The 5,858-nt window shown below is 42.0% G+C and overlaps 1 protein-coding gene across 8 annotated transcripts in view; it reads right to left on the reverse strand.

Annotated features, from left to right (window-relative positions):
- Window positions 1–5,858, reverse strand: part of NEXN (nexilin F-actin binding protein) — a 23,025-nt gene that overhangs the window by 16,116 nt on the left and 1,051 nt on the right. The window lies entirely within an intron of this gene.

Below are 5,858 nucleotides of genomic sequence, written 5' to 3' on the forward strand. Positions count from 1 at the left end.
TGGGCGGGGGCAGCCCCTGCTGCCATCTCCGGCCCTTCACCCAGCACACGGGCGCAAAGTAACGCTGTCCCTTCTGTTCTCCAGGGAAAAGTAGTGGCAAAAACTATAAAATGGGATGGGTAAGCCACGTACAGATAAAGCATTTGTATAATTTAGCTGTGTTCTGGAAATTACAAAGCATTTTTCAGAAGAAAATTGTTAGAAATTTTAAAGTACACTGTATACTAGGGAGCTAAGAGAAAGGCACTTTCTCTTCTTTTTCTCTTCTTTTCAGCTTCAGGTCTCTCAGAGCTCATGGGAGGAAGGAAATCATGATGTGGCTCCAGTGCTACTGCTGTCTGTATTGTATTGATCCTCTGAGTCCCAGGAAAGCCTAAACTGAGTGTGCCAAACATGGTGCAAATAAGGGGCTCGAAGATTTTAAGCAAAAATTCTGGAAAAGCAGCTTGGTGTTGGAAGAGACTTCTAACTTACGCTTTAGTGGAGCTGAAGTCAGAGATTTTCATGATACAGAAAGTTAAGCTCTTATTTTTCAAATTCTCTAAGTGTTAATTGCAAACAGATTTTAAACACAGAAATATTTATGTGCTTTTGAAAATAATATTAAGAGTTGTTTCCATGTAACCTCTTCAAAAATACACCAACATCACCAGTGCTCGCTGGCACTGCTGTAGCTACACAAAAGGAATGGGATTCTTAGAGATCTTGGGATGTTTTTCCCAATGAATGCAGTCACAACATATGAAGCAAAAGCATTTAACTTTCAACACTTGCCTTGATTTACAAGTTCTAAACTCTTCAAATTTGGCTTCAATAGAGATGTTCTGCAGAGCACTTTAGTGTTCCCTTTCAACCATTATTCATCCTGACACTGTGCAAAGTTTTAAATTGACCAAATATTTAACTAAAAGGAATCCGAGGCATTTCAGTTTCTCACTCATGAGCACATGAACATATAATCACTCAGTGGCAGTTCCTATTGAGATTGTTTCAGGTCAGCAGTAGCATGTTATCGAATGTGTGGAGTCTAGAAAGGCAGATAACTGCATCAGCATTCTGCAGCCTCAGGGTCTCCATAGGCTTTGCCATCCATTTGTACACTGTGCAGGAGTTTCACAGCTATGTAAGCCTTAGCTGACTTCTATGCATGTAAGTAAAATCCCCACTGTGATCAGTGTAACTTTACTTCAGATCTTTTAACTCCCTTATTTCTCTTAGGCAGGTCTTAGAGAAAGTTCTCTGTTCTCTTCTTTTGCTACTCTGGTCATTTAATGGCTCCTTCCCCACTTGGGGCTGGAAACCTTTAGCCTTTAGCTTAACATCCAGCAGCTGACTCAAAGGTTTACTGCAGGAACCCATCAGACAACAAAGGAATGTCATGAATTGGTGCAATCCTGCATTGAAGTGACCTGGGACACAGAGACCTTTTACCCTTGACATGGGGCTGGAGCAGAGAACACTCAAAGATAATCTGTCACAAGAAATTCCATCTCACCTCAACACCTCAAAGTAAGGTTATCAGTAATCTTGACCACAGCAATGTACCCCATGGATAGGGCTTCATCTTAAAGTCATCCCAAAAATTACTATTCCAAAGTCTCGTTTATTATGTGCAATTAATTGTAAGAAGATGTTCCTGAGTCAAGACTTTGTCTTGAACCTTTCTGATAGCTCCAATTACCTGAACCTCTTGACAGTGGGATAACAAATCTGAAATTTTCCTTAGAAGTGTTGGAAGAAATCTTCTTTGCAAGTTCCTGCTGTCCGAACTTCCAAAATAGTGCCAGTCCAACAGGTTGTGGGCCTTCAAGACGGCAGATATGTTTCTGCCATTTGGAATACTGCCATATCTGCTATTACTTTAGGCTACTTTCCAGTTCATTGGCATCACTAACTCTAATATGTTTGAAGGTTAGCCAACTGGCTCTATGGCATTTTGCCTCTGCAAGTCATCCTACCTCCACCTCTGATGCTAAAAGATATTGATATAAAGCACCAGCACACTGCTAAACATGATAGCACCCATGTGTGCACTTCTATCCCTCTCCATGGCCATTAAACCTTGAGCAGGATGAGCAGCTGGACCCTGCCTCAGGCACTCCTCAGGGCAGATGCGTCATTTCCAATAAAGACAATCAAAATACTGAAGAAAAAAAGAAGCACTCTTGAGTTTTGGGTTGGGTCTGTGAGGCAGTGACCACGGCTTCAGGAACAACCACTGCAGACAGAAGCTCCTTTGCGTCTGCCTCAGCAACAGGAGAGGCTCACAGTCAATGAGTTGGTGCTGAGAAAACCCAAGTGGCTGCATCAGGAGCTCCTGACACCTACAAATCGTGGAAGAACAGTGCCTTCCTCATCTGCCAATAGCTTTGCAGAAGTATGCAGTAATAGATTTTCCAACCCAAGAAACCTTGACCTACTAATTCCCTTTTGAGATGAACTAGTTATATTAAATTGTGCATTTACATGTATGTATTCTTGTTTTGTATTTTCCCAGAGTTCATCTAATAAAAGCAATTCTTATTTTTTGAGGCAACACAAGCCTGCCTGTTTAGTTGCTTACTTCAGAAACTGTTTCTCCTATTACAAAGCTGTCCAGTCTTAATATTCAGTCTCATCTTTTCTCTTCTTTCCCAAGATCGACATACCTCAGCAGAAGCTGTAAGAGCTCCTCATTGAAGCTTCCCACTCAAAAAAAATCCCAGATGATAATTTTGAACATAACCATGATCAAAAAACAAGTTCAGCTTGTTACCCTTTGCTGTCCCAGTCTCATCACTCCAACATTCACCTGAAAATAGTGCAATTTTTTTTCTCTCCACATTTTACCTTTCCTACAATTAAGTGACATATCTTTGATAAAGTTAGTCTGGTGTTAGGAGCTTTATACTGAAAGTACCAGACTGCACGGTCCCTTTGAAAGGTCCACTCCTCAAGAAAAATTTAACCTGCACCCAGTGATCAATGGTCCTAACTCTGGAATTGGAAAAAAGAGAAAATGCCACTTAACTTGACTTGGCTGTAATGCAGAGAGGGATCTCTAAGTTCAAGTGAAAATTTAATACAAAAGCAATAACACATAGGAAATCAGGCAACAGATTAGAAATGTTCTGTAAAAAATAAATTACTGCTTTCAAACATCTTACTCATTTACTGTAAATGGACAAGCAAACAGCTCAGCTATGCCTTGACCTGTTATGCTCATAGCACTTTTTCAACTTTTCATGCAGCCTCCCTAAAATCTTACTTTGGGCAAAAAAAGTCAAAAAAGAAAACCATTAAGGGGACACAGAAAGTTTGATGGCTCACAAGTCCCAAAATCTATCTCCTTAAATTTAATTAATTTCCATTTCTGAAAGCAGGTCATAGTCCTCAATTGATAAAAAAAAAAAGTTGTACAGCTTTAACCAGATTAAAAAATAAAAACCCTTCCCATAAATAATAAAATTTGCTTTCTTTTTAAAAAAATCTTGTTTTTCAGGGGCTTGATAAGCATCTTCACAGACACAAAAAATAACATCATTTCCTGAACCAAACAGCACTCTTTACAATAGGAGTATGAAGTCAGGACTTAAAAAAAAGGTCCAGTTCCTCTGTGATTTCTCCTTTCAAAGGGCCCCCTGCTCTCCTCCTGGGTACTGTGAGTTATAAATAAGCCCTTCATGGCACGGTCTGAGTTACGTTTACCATCTGTCTCCTCTTTGTGATCTACTTGCAGGGAAGTCTCCATTATATAAGAAAACCAAACTGTGATTGTTGGAAACTCACTGCTTGGAGCCAAAGCACCAAGCAGAGGCAAACACAGCCCACAGCACTGGAATATTTAATAAAATATTGAACAGAACTGGAAATGGCCATCATTTATGTCCTGCCTGTAACTGCTCTGGAATGACACTACCAGTTGTTGTACCAAATTACAGATACTGAAGCAGATACTAAAATTATCGTGCACAGGGGAACATCCTGAGCTGGCATCAACCATCAGCTCCACTGAAGCCAGTCAGTTATGACAATTAATACCAGCTGTCTAAACTTCTCATTTTGTATAATACAAAATGCAAAACTACTTCCACTCACTTGTATTTCCTTCATTAAGCTTTCATAATTAAAGACCAGAATGCTTACCAACAAGTGACCCAGATAATTTTACAATCTTTCCTCAGTCTTTGAATTTATCACACTTCAACATTTATTGACTCTTATTTTGTTGTAGAATACTCCTTGCAGATAGGGTGTTATTTATAAAAACATGCATATTATAAAGGATGCCTATGTTTTATACAGCTGTAAACACTCCTAAAGCAGCAGTGCCATTCAGCCCAACTGTTAAAAAATGTGATCACCCTTCTCTGTACAAAAGGTCTGTTGATTCCTTACTCTCTTCTGCTATTATGGGGTACACAGGCTCCAGAGCAAACACAGTGGGGGTTCAGAGACTGCTCTAGTAGTGGGGAAGTCCTGCTAGGATCTTCTGCCCCATGACTTCATGTTCCATGGTATCTGCTGATCCTAATGGAAGTGGCAGTAAAATGTGAACTGAGGTCCCCAAGAGATAAACCAGGATATTTTGCCCCACACCACAGTTCCTCCATTCCCCACTGTGTCCAGCAGTTGAAGATGAACCATGTGCTCTGTTGACTTCAATGACAGGACTTCAGAGATCAAGGAAACACAAACGCTGGCCACGAGGTGCTATTGCAATTTGTATCTTCTCTGCTGACAGGACACAGCCTTTCTTTTCTGCCTCTTGTCAGAAATGCTCTTGGCCAGCTCAGACTGAAGCAGGACTGGTCACCCACAGTGGCCATGGCCTGAGCCCTGCCTCTGCCCCAAAGGAGAGGTCTCCAGGGCTTCCTAGAGACGCACTGCTGCTTCCCCTTGAGCAGCCCTACCCCACTGCTGGTGCTGATGCCTGTAAAAAACTGCATCGTGTGTACCACCTTCACCTGAGCAGGCACAGCTGCCTCCACTGCACAGCAAGGGTGGCTTCCATTGCCTCCTGCACCGCTCTCCCAATGCCATGAGCTTCCCCACCGCCTCCCCTCAGCCAGCTTGACCATGGCACTGGTTCTCCTTAAAGGAGTTTCAAAGCTGGATAACCACATCAATGCTTGCCTGGCTTCTTTCACTGAGAAAACTACTCATCTAATACATTCCAAATGCAGTCAAAATATTCCTTACTAATGTCTTACCATCTACCCAGCTCTTGTATTTCACCAGACTGTGCTTTCTACATAGACCAGTCATATTCTCATATTTCTGCATGCTCCTTAAATGATACGGTTGGCCCTCCCATAGGACTAACTATAATTCATAATTTTGCTTAACTGGACAATTTTCTAGGAGATCTAATGTCTCTTAAGACCTGAGATCTAAGATTAAGAGTACAGTGTTTTCTACTGTGCAACTATTTGCTGATTAATTCTTGAAATTCTAACATGCTTCATTAAACATGCTTTTTTCGATATTTGTCGGCTTAAAAGAAGTCCTTATTTACCTAAAACAAACGTGATAATAACCAATTTGCAAGCTGTCACAGAAGACATATATTTCTTCCAAGCCACTGTTTTACAGCTATCACTTCAGAGTGAAGCAGAACCAATGGACGCATCCAGTACGCCCTCGCTGCTGAAGACCACACCAACAAAACTGAACTCTGCGCGTAGAGACACGCGGCTTCTGAAAATCGGGGATTTCGGGGATTTTCAGCTAACTTTTATGAACCGCACATCACTCACCGCGGGTCCCTCACGGCAGGGCTGGACGGCCCTCCCGGGCTCCGCGTCCCCCGGGCCGCCTCACGGGGCCGGGCGGGCAGAGCCCCGCGCACGGCGGCGCCTTCGGTTAAACCGCTGCGA

This window comes from Geospiza fortis, unplaced genomic scaffold (assembly GCF_000277835.1).
Source record: "Geospiza fortis unplaced genomic scaffold, GeoFor_1.0 scaffold333, whole genome shotgun sequence".
NCBI classification, from domain to species: Eukaryota; Metazoa; Chordata; class Aves; order Passeriformes; family Thraupidae; genus Geospiza; species Geospiza fortis.